The following is a 13,697-nucleotide window of genomic DNA, read 5'->3' as shown; positions in this document are numbered from 1 at the left end:
GGTGTGACCATTTTTATTTTACAGAAAAGGAAATAGAAACTCAGAAAAAGTAAGTAACTTTTTCAAGGTCACACAGCCAATAGAGTTGAAATTCTGATTCATTTAAAAAAATGTTTCATGGATATCAGAAGTTTAATATATATCATTATAGAGAATAAAGTTTTATACATTGTTATATTTGAGCCATCAAATTCTGAAAGAGTTGTATTAATGGGTATTATCATGATAGATGATTTTATCAAGTTCCTATAGAGCTGTAAGATTTAGCTTTATGTTATTTAGTCCATAAAGAAACAGAATATATATATTCTTTATGATTGTATCTTTTATCATTACATAAACTCCCTCTTGTTAAATCTATTTGCATTTTTAATTTTGTTTAATAATATAACAACCATGTATTCTTTTGTTTTTCATTAATTTTTTCATCTTTATAAGAGAATATGGATAATGTAGATATGTTATTAAGAATAATATGATGAACACCCATTGAGGTCCTGCTGTGAATGTGTCTGTATAAAATTTATTTTGGGAAATTTATTCAATTTCTATACAAATAAGACTTGGTAATAAAATTAAAAATAGACTTTTACCTTTAGATTTTCTCTTCCAACTTTGGAAAAATTTGAAGAATGTTCAATATACAGGAATTCAGATTTGTTCTCAAATCATGTTGATATCTAAGTGGGAGCTCAAAACAGTTATAATAGGGCTGAAGTAGGGTCAAAAGTAGGTGAATAAAGTTATAAAAGTCTTAGTTTTTACACAGATTTGATGGAGAAGAGGTCCTTATTGAAGCATTCAAAGAAGATATGGAAATACCAAAACTCACTTAGTTTCTAAGAATTAAGATGCAGCTATTGGGAACCCCATTTCAAGCTCCAGTGATGAATATAATTTGTATAAATTGCATCTTAGATGCATCAGTTAACTAGATGGGGGAATGCTTTCACAATCCATATTTATATCAAATCATCATGATATGCACTTTAAATATCCTACAGTATTTATTATGTTTACAGTAAAGCTGGATACAAGGAGCTTTTCTTTTTTTCAATAATGAGTCTTGACTTACAAAGCATAAGCATTAGGTTAGTATTTGAAAATAGAGATCGAAGTAAATTCAGTAGTTTCTCAAAGTTCATCCTCTTTGAATTTTTTTTTTCCTAGAAAGTTGTTTTTTCTTATTCCACTATCAACCAGCCGGCAGCTCCCAGCCATGGGACTTTCAGAGCCCTAGCAAGGGCCCGAGGGGCAGCCCCACTCTGAAGAGAAGTCACTCAGCAGACACAGAGCAAGTCCAGGCGGGCAGCCAATGCCCCCTGCTGGCCAGTGGGGGTTGCTGCAGCTGCCCATGCTGGTCCTCTCTTTCAGGTGGCTTGGGGCTAGGGTCACTTATACTGCAGGAGGGAGAAGAAGGGCACAGCCCCCCCAGCTTCTCCCTGCCCTTCATTGAGCTCAGCTCCACCAGGCTTACACACTCCAGCAACCTCAGCCCGCAAGTGGCCCTGCAGCTCACAGGCGGCGTGCATGGTTCCACCAGTGGCGAGCAGAACAGTCCACAACCACCACCTTCAGCTGGTCCCAGGGCATCTCTCTGGATTTCCAGTTCAGCCTTCCCATATTCCAGCGCATATGAGGCATGCACGGTGGTGGGCGGCAGCTTCCCTTGCTTTCGGATGAGAACGTAGTCCGAGCCCAGCTCCTGGGCCAGGGACGGACCAAACAAGGAAATTGCGGGAGTCTAGGAGCGATGTAGTCGATCCTGCCACTGTGGGCCTTTTTCAGGTGATTCACCAGGAGGCTGATGGAGGCGCGGAAAGAGTTGGGGTCCTTCAGGACTGGCGAGATGTCCCTGAACAAGACCCGCCTTTGTCACTTCCGCGCGTGTCATGGGCACGAGGGGTCGGCTCCTCTTTTAGCTTAAGAGAAAACTAATCTAGTTTTGTGGATAGATTTCTGTCCATATGACATCAGGTGCTTTGAAAAAACTTAGAAATGCATCCAAGACACAGGTGCTAGTGGGAAAAAAAGTGATGATTGTCATTGTGTAAACACCAACGTTAATTTTTGCATTGACACGGAAGTGTTTTAAATTGCCTATGACCCAGAACGAGATAGACAAGTTCCCTATTTTCCTGGAATTTATATTCTAGTAGGATGAGACAGGCAATTAAAAGATTAGATTTTGAGGTCACTTTTTGCCTGGATCAAAATTCACACTACAGAATACTATTCTCCCCTGAAAAAGAAAAGGGCATGCAGCTTTGCTTTGCTATAAGATATGAAAATTTCTTGCAAGTGAATTTATTGAGCTTGCCCATTTCTATTGCTAGGATCACATGGCTTGACATAAGACATGAAATTGGAAAGACAATACATAAGACAAGAAGGAAAGATTTTTGATTTTTTAGTCAGGTTGTTTCAGGAAAGGTGGACATGAGGCCATAACATCACTTTCAACTTTACTATTCTCTGCTGCTGCTCCTGCTGCTAAGTCGCTAAACTTTGCAATCTCACTGTTAGATTTGTAGAGGGTGTGTTCAGGGAAGAATTGTAACATGTAACATCAGACTGTTTCTCCCCACAGTCATGTTTGGGAAAAAAGAGTTTGACATCTTAATCCAAGTAAAAACTTACAGTGAATTTCTATATTTTATTCTTTTACTATGCATGTGCTATATAATACCACAGTCATCAAAAATTAAATCAGTTATTTTTAATTATATGTCAAGAATAGTGGGTGTTTTCTATAGAAAATGTCTGTGGCTCTTTAAGAAAAACAAAAAAAAAGTCCCAAAAAAGAGAAGTCAGGATATATTAATAAATGTGTGACTGCAGAATCAGTGCTTCTAAATGAGATCTTTCAGTTTACCATGAGGGGGCAGCAGCGCTTCAGTTATCTGAGATTTCCCGCAGTGACGGTCACAATCATTATCTGAGATTTCCCGCAGTGACGGTCACAATCAAAGCCGTGACACTGTCCAATATTTTTGAGAATTTTTACAGCCTGTGGGGTTGTTTTTGTTGCCTTTGTTTTGTTTTGTCTTGCCATCTTCCTCCTCCCTCTCTCCTGCCTTCTCTCTCTTTCTCGCTGTCACTATCTCTTGTGTTTGTTTCTTTTCTTTTTCCTTTCTGGCAAAGTTCAGGCACAGATCACCTTTTTATTAGACCTGAGGCTTTCTGTTCTGAAATGACCTACTTATACCAAAGTCAACGGATAGACTTTATAACAGTCCTTACGGTTGTCTTGGCTGGAGGTGGAGAAAATGGAAGCATAATTGACTAGCGTTTTGGAAGAGGACTGCTTCCTTCCTCTCTTGTGGCTTTATATCTTTTTAAAGAGAAGTTTTGGGGGATTGAATAGAGACTTTCCAGATAAGATGAGGATGCCACAAATATTTTGTGAAACTGCGTTAATTTAAAGCTTTAAAATTATTGACTTTTTTTTATTTTAAATCATTTTAGAGCTCAAAGAGGAGATTATATTAGGCTTCTTTTTGTGGGGACCGAGAACTTTTCTGGAAACACTCAGTTAAAGGATTTAAAATTGCACTTCATTTTCCACCAAACTTTTAAAACTAAATTGTTCGATGATTTTGACTCCAGTATACTGAATGCACTTAATTCTCATAGGCTATTTTTCTACAAATGTTTCGAATTATAAGACAATTCTGTCATTGTATTCTTCATCAGAATCTGGCAGGACCTCTCTTTCTCTGCTTACTTTGCTTAAATGGCACTGTTTCTGGACTGAGTAATGGCAGACATACTTGGTATAAATATATGTTTATAATGTTAGTCATTTTTAGAAGATTCAGAAGTCTTTTTTCAGTTAATGTTCTTGATCACCCTTGCCACTTTTAAACTGTTGGTTTTATTGATAATGTCTATACTTTTACTAGTAATGTTTCAATTTTGATTAATTCTTCCCTCTACTTAAGGAAACAGACTTTATTTTTTTTAATAGTAGTTCACAGTAAAAACTGAGCAAAAAGCAGAGTTTCCATATACCCCTTGCCCTACATATGCACGTGTGTGCATGCTAAGTCACTTCAGTCATGTCTGACTCTCTGCAATGCTATGGACCCTAGCCCACCAGGCTCCTCTGTCCATGGGACTCTCCAGGCGAGAATACTGGGCTGGGTTGCTGTGCCCTCTTCCAGGAGATCTGCCTACCCAGGTATCGAACCCACATCTCTTGTGTCTCCTGGATTGGCAGGTGGGTTCTTTACCACTAGCACCACCTGGAAAGCCCCTACTGGCAATAAATTCCCTCAATTTTTGTTTGCCTGAAAAAGTCTTTGTCCCTCACTTTTGAAGGATAATTTTGCAGAATACAGAATTCTGAAGTATTCACTTTTTTTTTTTTTCCTCTCAATATTTAAAATATTTCACTCCACTTTCTTCTTGCTTGCATGGTTTCTGAGGAGCTTTTTGATATAATTCATATCTTTCTTTCTTTCTTAATAGATAAGTTTTTTTTTTTTCCTGAAGACTTCCTTAATATTTTTTCTTTATCTTTGACTTTGTGCACTTTGAAAATGATATGCCCAGGTGTAGAGTTTTGGGGGCTTTGTTTTATTGCATTTATTCTGCTTGGTGTTTCTGAGCTTCCTGGTCTGTGGTTTGGTGTTGGACTTTAATTTGGGGAAAATTCTCAGTCATTTTTTTAAGTTTATTTATTATTTATTTGGCTGCATTGGGTCTTAATTGCAACATGGGAGATCTTTACTGAGCATCATCTGGGATCTTTTGTTGAAGCACTTGGACTGTAGTTGCAGAGCATGGGCTTCAGTAGTTGTGACTTGCAGGCTCTGGAGTGTGGGCTCAGTAGCTGTGGTGTGTGGGCCAGTTGCCCTGCCACATGTGGGACCCTAGTTCTCCCACAAGCATCCTCTGCATTGTAAGGCAGATTCTTAAACACTGCACCACCAGGGAAGTCCCCTTAGTCATTATCGACTGAAATATTTTGTATTTTCTATCTCTCTTTTCCTTCTGGTATTTCTGTTATGTGTATGTTATACCTTTTGTATTTGTTTCACAGTTTTTGGATAGTCTGTTACTTTTTTTTTCATTCTATTTTCTCTTGAAAGTTTCTATTGATGTCTCCTCAAGCTCAGTGATTCTTCTCTCAGCCATATACAGTCTACTAACTAGCACATTCAAGACATTATTCATTTCTGTTGCAGTGTTTTTGATCTCTACCTTTTTTATTGTTTTAATTTTTATTTAATTAATTATAAAGGAAGTTCAGCATCTCTTTTTTTATAATTTTTTTCATTGTGGCAAAATAGACATAACATAAAATTCACCATCTTAATCATTTTAAAGTATACAACTTAGTGATATTATATATATATATTCTTAATGTTGTGCAACTGTCCGTCTCCATAACTCTTTTCATCTTGTAAGACTGGAATCCTATACCCACTAAACAGTGACTCCCCATTTATTTCCTGCCAGTTCCTGGCAACCATAATTTTAACTTCTGTCTCTATGATTTTGACTCTCTTCAGTATTTCATGTAAATGGAATCATACCATACTTGTTTTTTTGTGACTAGATTATTTCACTTAGCATAATGTCCATGGGGTTCATCCATATTAGAGCATATTGCAGAATTTCCTCCCTTTTTAAGGCTGCATAATATTTCATGGTTATACCACATTATACATACCCATTCATTCATTGATGGACACTTGGGTTGAAACCAAGTTTCAGTTGTTGTGAATAATGTTGCTACTGACCTGTGCAAATATCTCTTCAAGACCATGCTTTCAATCATTTTGTGTGTATACCAAGAACAAATTGCTGAAAATGTGGCGATATTATTTTTAATTTTTTTGAGGAGCTGCCATGATGCTTTTCACAGTAGCTTTATGACTTGACGTTCCCACCAACAACGCACAAGTGTTCCCTTGCCAACACTTCTTATTTTCTGGACTTTTTGATTTGAAATGGGTGTGAAATGGTATCTCATTTTAGTATTGATATTTCATTGTCCTAATGATGAGTGATATTGATCATATTTTCATGTTTTTATTGACCATTTGTATATCTTTGGAGAAATGTCTCTTCTAAGTCCTTTGCCCAGTTTTGAAAGAGATTGTTTTTATACTGTTTAAATTTATGCTGTTGTTCTCTATATTTTGGGTTTTACTCCCTTATCAGATATATGATTTGCAAATACTTCCTTTCTGTGGGTTACCTTTCTACTCTGTTGAGATTGTCTTTTGATGTACAAAATTTTTAATTTCTCATAATTTCCAATTAAAAATTTTTATTCTATTGCCTGTGCTTTTGATGTCATATCCAAGAAATCATATTGATGTCATTCCATAGAAATCAATGCCAAAATCTAGTTTGTGAAATTTTTGTTCTGTGCCTTTTCCTAAGAGTTTTATAGTATTATGTCTTACATTTGGGTTTTATTTTTGTATATGTTGTTAGGTAAGGATCTATCTTCATTCTTTTGCATGTGGATATCCAGTCTTCCCAGCACAATTTATTGGTAAGACTATCCTTTCCCCATCTAGTGACTGAATTGAAGCCTTTGACTGTGTGGATCACAATAAACTGTGGAAAATTCTGAAAGAGATGGGAATACCAGACCACCTGACTTGACTCTTGAGAAACCTATATGCAGGTCAGGAAGCAACAGTTAGAACTGGACATGGAACAACAGTCTGGTTCCAAATAGGAAAAAGAGTACATCGAGGCTGTATATTGTCATGCTGCTTATTTAACTTATATGCAGAGTACATCATGAGAAATGCTGGGCTGGAGGAAGCACAAGCTGGAATCAAGATTGCTGGGAGAAATATCAATAACCTCAGATATGCAGATGACACCACCCTTATGGGAGAAAATGAAGAAGAACTAAAAAGCCTCTTGATGAAAGTGAAAGAGGAGAGTGAAAAAGTTGTTTTAAAACTCAACAGTCAGAAAACTAAGATCATGGCATCCGGTCCCATCACTTCATGGGAAATAGATGGGGAAACAGTGGACACAGTGGCTGACTATATTTTTCTGGACTCCAAAATCACTGCAGATGGTGATTGCAGCCATGAAATTAAAACACGCTTACTCCTTGGAAGGAAAGTTATCACCAACCTAGATAGCACATTCAAAAGCAGAGACATTACATTGCCTACAAAGGTCCATCTAGTCAAGGATATGGTTTTTCCAATGGTCATGTATGGATGTGAGAGTTGGACTGTGAAGAAAGCTGAGCACCAAAGAACTGATGCTTTTGAACTGTGGTGTTGGACAAGACTCTTGAGAGTTCCTTGCACTGCAAGGAGATCCAACCAGTCCATTCTAAAGGAGATCAGTCCTAGGTGTTCTTTGGAAGGAATGATGCTAAAGCTGAAACTCCAATACTTTGGCCACCTGATGCGAAGAGTTGACTCATTGGAAAAGACTCTGATGCTGGGAGGGATTGGAGGCAGGAGGAGAAGGGGACGACAGAGGATGAGATGGCTGGATGGCATCACGGACTCGATGGGCGTGAGTCTGAGTGAACTCCGGGAGTTGGTGATGGACAGGGAGGCCTGGCGTGCTGCCATTCATGGGGTCGCAAAGAGTTGGACAAGACTGAGCAACTGAACTGAGCTGAACTGAACTGATCCTTTCCCCATTGAATGGCCTAGGCAGCCATGTCAAAAATAATTTGATCATTTATACAAGGGTTTATTTCTGTGCTCTCTATTCTATTCCCTTTGTCTATGTCTGTGGCAGTAACACACTGTTTTGAGTTTTGATTACTGTAACTTTGTAGTAAGTTTTGAAATCAGGATTGTTCTTCCTATAAAAAATTGTTTTGGCTATACAAGGTTACTTGAAATTCCATAGAAACTTTCAGTTCAATTCAGTTTAGTCGCTCAGTTATGACTCTTTGAGACCCCATGGACTGCAGCACGCCAGGCCTCCCTGTCCATCACCAACTCCTGGAGTCCACCCAAACCCATGTCCATTGAGTTGGTGATGCCATCCAACCATCTCATCCTCTGACATCCCCTTCTCCTGCCTTCAATCTTTCCCAGCATCAGGGTCTTTTCCAATGAATCAGTTTTTTGCATCAGGTGGCCAAGGTATTAGAGTTTCAGCTTCAGCATCCAGTCCTTCCAATGAATATTCAGGACTGATTTCCTTTAGGATGGACTGATTGGATCTCCTTGCTGTCCAAAGGACTCTCAAAGTCTTCTCAAAGTCCAACTCTCACAGTCATACATGACTACTGGAAAAACCATAGCCTTGACTAGATGGACCTTTGTTGGCAAAGTAGTGTCTCTGCTTTTGAATATGGTGTCTAGGTTGCTCATAACTTTTCTTTCAAGGAGCAAGCATCTTTTAATTTCATGTTTTCAGTCACCATCTGCAGTGATTTTGGAGCCCTATCTGTTTCCCTATCTATGTCCCATGAAGTGATGGGACTAGATACCATGATCTTAGTTTTCTGACTGTTGAGTTTTAAAACAACTTTTTCACTCTCCTCTTTCACTTTCATCAAGAGGCTTTTGAGTTCCTCTTCACTTTCTGCCATAAGGGTGGTGTCATCTGCATATCTGAGGTTATTGATATTTCTCCCAGCAATCTTGATTCCAGCTTGTGCTTCTTCCAGCCCAGCATTTCTCATGATGTACTCTGCATGTAAGTTAAATAAGCAGGGTGACAATATACAGCCTTGATGTACTCCTTTCCCTATTTGGAACCAGACTGTTGTTCCATGTCCAGTTCTAACTGTTGCTTCCTGACCTACATATAGATTTCTCAAGAGGCAGGTCAGGTGGTCTGGTATTCCCATCACTTTCAGAATTTTCCACAGTTTATTGTGATCCACACAGTCAAAGGCTTTGGTGTAGTCAATAAAGCAGAAATAGATGTTTTTCTGGTACTCTCTTGCTTTTTTCAGTGATTCAACGGATGTTGGCAATTTGATCTCTGGTTCCTCTGCCTTTTCTAAATCCAGCTTGAACATTTGGAAGTTCATGGTTCACGTACTGTTGAAGGCTGGCTTGGAGAATTTTGAGCATTACTTTACTAGCGTGTGAGATGAGTGCAATTGTGGGGTGATTTGAGCATTCTTTGGCATTGCCTTTCTTTGGGATTGGAATGAAAACTGACCTTTTCCAGTCCTGTGGCCACTGCTGAGTTTTCCAAATTTGCTGGCATATTGAGTGCAGCATCATCTTTTAAGATTTGAAATAGCTCAGCTGGAATTCCATCACTTCCACTAGCTTTGTTTGTTTGTAATGATGCTTCCTAAGGCCCACTTGACTTCACATTCCAGGATGTCTGGGTCTAGGTGAGTGATCACACCATTGTGATTATCTGGGTCGTGAAGATCTTTTTTGTATAGAAATTTTAGAATGAATTTTTCTATTTCTGCAAACAATGATGTTGGGATTTTGATAAGGATTGCATTGAAACTGTAGACTGCTTTGAGTACTGTCATCTTATACTGAGTTTTCAGTCAATAAACATGGGATGTGTTTCCATTTACTATATCTTGTTTAATTTCTTTCACTAATTTTTTTTTTTAGTTTTCATTGTACAAGTCTTTTACCTTCCTAGTTAACTTAATTTCCAAGTATTTTATTTTTTTTGATGCTGTTGTAAATGGAATAGTTTTTGTAATTTTCTTTTCAGATTGTTTATTGCTAGTGTATTGAAATGCAGCCAATTTTTGTGTATTGACTTTATATCCTGCTGCTTGCTCAATTCATTGATTAGTTCTAGCAGTGTGTGTGTGTGTGCATGTGTGTGTGTGAGCTTTATGTTTTTCTACATAGAAGATCATATCATAGGCTGCTGCTGCTGCTGCTAAGTCACTTCAGTTGTGTCCGACTCTGTGCGACCCCATAGACAGCAGCCCACCAGGCTCCCCGTCCCTGGGATTCTCCAGGCAAGAACACTGGAGTGGGTTGCCATTTCCTTCTCCAATGCAGGAAAGTGAAAAGTGAAAAGTGAAAGTGTAGACTCTCAGTCGTGTCCGACTCTTAGTGACCCCATGGACTGCAGCCTACCAGGCTCCCCCGTCCCTGGGATTTTCCAGGCAAGAGAACTGGAGTGGGGTGCCATTGCCTTCTCCTGCAGACAGAGATAATTTTACTTCTTCTTTTCCAGTTTGGATGCATTTTATTTATTTATTTTTGCCTAATTTCTCTGGCCAGAACTTACTACTATGTAGAATAGAAATGATGAAAATGGACATTCTTGTCTTGTTGCTGATTGTAGAGGAAGAGCTTTCAGTCTTATCACTGAGTATAATGTTCACTCTGAGTTTTTCACATATGGCTTTTATTATGTTGAGATAGTTTCCTTCTATTCCTACTTTGTTGAATGTTGTGTTTGTTTTTTTTTGTTTTTTTTTTAATCATGAAAGGGTGTTGAATTTTATTAAATACTTTTTCAGCATCAATTGAGATAATGTACTGGTTTCATCCTTCATTCTGTAACTGTGCTGTATTATATTGATCAAATTTTGCTTTTTTAACCATTCTTACATTCCTCTTTCTTCCTGTTCCACGAAAGGTACTTCTCTTATTTGTGTCTTTTTAACAAAATATGTTTTCTGTTTTGGCTATGTTTTGGCTGACATAATAGTGCCAAAGTGCTAACATTTACTTAGTTTATCTATTTGTATCCCATTGTTTTCCATTTTTGTAGCATTTTGATTTATGTGTGTATTCTGTAGACAGTCATTTATGTGTGTTTTCTTAAGTTGTTTATGCTTTCTATTTGGGTTCAGTCTAAGAATCCCCCTGCCCTCCCAGACACACTGGATTTAACCCACTTATTTTTACCACATTAATTGAAATATTTAGCATTATACTTTCTACCTTGGTTTATATTTCTCATTTATTTTACTTGCATTTTAAACCGATGTGTTCTTATTTCTTTTCCTGTTTCCTTTCCTCCTTCTCCCTCATCCCTTCATCCCTTCTGTCCTTCCTTTTTCAATATTTTTGTGGTTTGAAAGTTATATATCTTATTATTATCCTCCAAATTGGTAACCTTATGTTTTTCTATAAAAACCGTCTTCTTTACCATCTTCTTTCAGCAGCTGAACAGTCAGCAATTTGGCACTTCAATCCCTCTTTTTGTCTACCCATTGGACTGACTTTCTGAAAAGCATGTGGAATTGATATTTGCAAATTTTTATTATTTTAAGACCTTGATTCCTCTACTTTTCAAGTAATGGTTTCTTAAGTTGTATTGTGCGTCAAAGCCATATAGAATAAAAATGTTATGATTTTACTGGCTTCGTTACTTTGCATTATTTGTTGAACTCCATGATGGCTTTTCCCCAACTTTATTGTTATTTAGTGAAGTACGCCATCTAGTAATTCCATAGGAATGGCTTCCAGGAGAGGTCAACTTTCTATAGAATCTTCCTATTTGAAAATATCTTTTCTTTTTCTGCCTTTAAAATTATATGAAATTTTGGTTCTGTATTTGAGTCCCAAGCTTAAAATTATTTTGCTATGGATATAATATATTGCTCTATGGATTTCTTGCAGATGTGGAGTCGTATGCTAGTCCACTTAAAAACTTGTAGGTAACCTGTTTTGCACCTTGCCCTGTCCCCTCCCTCCCTACCTGCCTTTGTTTCTTCCCTCTCTCCATTTCTTCCTTGTTTCATTCCTCATCTCTTCCCTCCTTCTCCCCCTTTCTTCCTTCCTTTCTTCTTTGGCACCTAAATAACTCTATCCTTACCAAGAATTTCAATTAGATGCATCTGATATGACTTTCCCCCAACAAGTCATGCTAGACTTTCAATGGACTGTTTACCTATTTTTCCTTGCCTCTTTTTCCTTATAATTCATTACTCTTTATTTTTCTCTCTATCCTGAAGAATCCCTCAGCCCTTGTTTTCAGGTTCAATTTAATCTTCACATTTCCATTATGTAATTCAGCTTCAGTTCAGTTCAGTCGCTCAGTCGTGTCTGACTCTTTGCGACCCCATGAACCGCAGCACGCCAGGCCTCCCTGTCCATCACCAACTCCCGGAGTCCACCCAAACCCATGTCCATTGAGTCGGTGATGCCATCCAACCATCTCATCCTCTGTCGTCCCCTTCTCCTCCTGCCCTCAATCTTTCCCAGCATTAGGATCTTTTCAAATGAGTCTTACGTAGTGAAATTTGTTTGTGGAGTTGGGGAATAATGATTGTTTCTATTTTCCAACTACTCTGATCACCTTTGTAATACCCTTATTTTTCTTGTTGGGATAACCTCTCATCTCTCTAAGGATACTAATGATTATTTTCCTCTGGTCTACTATGAAAATCATGTTTCCTTAAGTGTCAGCTCTTTTTTCATGTTTTCTCAGGCATCTGTGGTTCTTGGAAATATCCTTATGTTTATGGGGAGAGATTTTTGTTTCAGTGCTTTTAGCTGAAAAGTGTTCCTTCAGCAAATTGAGAACTTTTGTTTTCCTGAAAGTTAATATTTCCAAGATTGTGTCAGAAAGACAAGGCAGATGTTCATACTGGTGGGTTTATCTTACTGCCAGTAGCTACCTTGTCCTGTGAGTATGGGGCTCCCATGTTTCTTGTCAGTTGACATATAAGTGGAATAGTACCCGTTTCTGTGGCCCCAGTGAGAGTCTTTCACATTAGGTTCATAATTTGTTTAGAGGAAAGTATGTGCAGCATATTAAAACACAACAGGTTTTCCTCATAGTCAGTAATGACTATGAAGCCTGGAGAGGCGATCAAGATTTGGAAGAGTGGAGCTATCCAACTCTTCGGTGAGTGGAGAGACATACTAGTTTCCTATTGTTGCTTCAACAACTTGTCACAGATTTGGTGGCTTAAACAACAGTTGCATTATCTCACAGCACTAAAAGTCAGAAGTCTTAAAATCCATGTCGACAGGGCCTGGTTCCTTCTGGAGGTTGTAGGGGAGAATCCATTCCCTGGCTTTGCTCTTGGCCTCTTAGAGGCACCTCCACTCCTTGGCTCATGGCCCCTCCTCCATCTTCAGAACCAGGATCTTTGATCTGCCTGTTTGTCTCTGAATCTTCCTCTGATCTCTGTTTTCCTCACCACATCTCCTTCAGTGAGTTGGGTCCTTCTCTGTTTCTCCTATAAGGACCCATGTGATTACACTGGGTCCCTTCAGGTGATAGGCTAACCTCCCAATCCCAACATCCTTAAGTAAGTCGGTTCTGCAAAGTCTCTTTTGCCATAGAAGGGAATATATTCACTGGTTCTGGGAGTTAGAATGTGGACATCTTTGGGGAACCATTATTCTGTATCCTCGGCACCTATAGAGATAGGCTGTTGATGCAGAGCAGGGGATGGTCTCTGAAGCAGGTGAGGAGGAGGCCTCCTAGGTTTGGGTGGATCCTCTGATTGTGCCTCTGCCCTTTCCCTGTCAGTTTCCCCACTCCCCCCCCACCCACCCTGCTATTGCTTCACTGCCCCCATGGAGCCCACTTGTTCCTTTCCTCTCCCCTTCTTGCTCCTCAACACTAAAATCTCAAAGTCATCCTACAAGGACACAGAAGCCATACCACCCAATTAACACAAGCCAAAGGATAAATGTCAACAATTTACACAGAGTATTGTCAGAATATAAAAGGTAGGAGGGTTCTTTATGGATTCTGTAAGGGCCTGTAAAAATCCAATTTATGTACCAGAAATGACTACATATGTTATACCATCGAAATACCTCTACCAAGCC

General features: G+C 38.7%; 1 pseudogene; it reads right to left on the bottom strand.

The window, feature by feature from the left end:
- Positions 1 to 1,391: 1,391 nt before the first annotated feature.
- LOC129626169 (adenine phosphoribosyltransferase-like) lies at positions 1,392 to 5,776 on the bottom strand (annotated as a pseudogene).
- Positions 5,777 to 13,697: the final 7,921 nt, after the last annotated feature.

The sequence above is a fragment of the Bubalus kerabau genome, chromosome 13, assembly GCF_029407905.1.
Source record: "Bubalus kerabau isolate K-KA32 ecotype Philippines breed swamp buffalo chromosome 13, PCC_UOA_SB_1v2, whole genome shotgun sequence".
NCBI classification, from domain to species: domain Eukaryota; kingdom Metazoa; phylum Chordata; class Mammalia; order Artiodactyla; family Bovidae; genus Bubalus; species Bubalus kerabau.
Note: the sequence above shows the minus strand (reverse complement) of the source record. Positions and strands in the feature narration are given on the sequence as shown.